The sequence below is a fragment of the Setaria italica genome, chromosome V (assembly GCF_000263155.2).
Source record: "Setaria italica strain Yugu1 chromosome V, Setaria_italica_v2.0, whole genome shotgun sequence".
Classification (NCBI taxonomy): domain Eukaryota; kingdom Viridiplantae; phylum Streptophyta; class Magnoliopsida; order Poales; family Poaceae; genus Setaria; species Setaria italica.
In genome coordinates this window covers 36,110,390-36,111,542 of record NC_028454.1, presented here as the reverse complement: position 1 = coordinate 36,111,542, position 1,153 = coordinate 36,110,390, and positions in this window count along the sequence as shown.

Genomic DNA, 1,153 nt, shown 5'->3' with positions numbered 1-1,153 from the left:
TTTACTAGGACATGGCACAAGTGAATGGTCAGTTTGACCTGCTGGAGGAACTTGAGGCTGCTGAGGTTGCTGCCCAAGCTGCCATCCATGCTGGTGGCCAGGCTACCGCAGCTGCTGGCGGCCAGGCAGCAGCTCAACCTGCTGCCCAGGCTGCACCTGAAGCTGGTGCCCAGGCTGCCGCAGCTGCTGGAGGCCTGGCTGCAGGTGTTGGTGGTGCTGGGCAGCAACCCAGGGCTGCCATGAGGTGGACTAATGTGATGTCTGCATTTGTGCTTTGCCGGTTCTGTCAACTGATCTCTACTGGTGTCAGAACTGACAAGGGGTTCAAGGAAGTGCACTTGAACCAAGTTGCCAAGAGTGTGGTTGAGTTCTCAGGGCTTGAGGTCACAGGGACTCAGGTCTACAACCACTTGAGGAAGTGGAGACAGAGGTGGGTCAGGGTGATCAAGCTGAGAGAGCTGAGTGGTGCACTGTGGGATGATGACAACTTCATGATCACTTTGGAGGATGAGCACTACAAGGGCCATGTGCAGGTAATGATGTCATGTTTTCACTACTAACTATACAATGATGTGACCATCTGTCAAGATGAACTAATACCATTTGTTGTTTGCATTTCAGGCATACCCAAAGGATGCTGAACTGTTGAACAAGCCCATTGAGAACTACCAGCAGATGGAGGTGATCTTTGGGAATGGGTTGGCAACAGGGAAATATGCTATGGGATCCAGTGAACCTTTGGGGTCCCCTTCTGACTTTGCAGATTTAGAGAATGACCACATTAAGCTGGATGATATGGCAGGTAAGGGACAACCTGCTGGTCCTCTTGGTTCAGAAGGAGGGAACAAGAGGAAGAGGTCCATGCTTAGTGAGGGGGACATTTTGGTGATGCAAGGTATGACTGAAGCTGTGAACAATGTTGCCAATGCCATTATTCAGACCAAGGTAGAGGATGTGCACCCTGATCTCTATGATGCTATCATGTTCATGCCTGGTTTCACTGATGAAGAACTGATGTCTGCCTATGAACACCTTCTTGGCAACAAGGCTCATGGTACTACTTTTGTCAAGATGAATGATTCCCACAGGGTGCTGTGGTTGAAGACCTACTTGGCAAAGCACTTCTACATGGACTGAGGCTCTAGTGCACAGT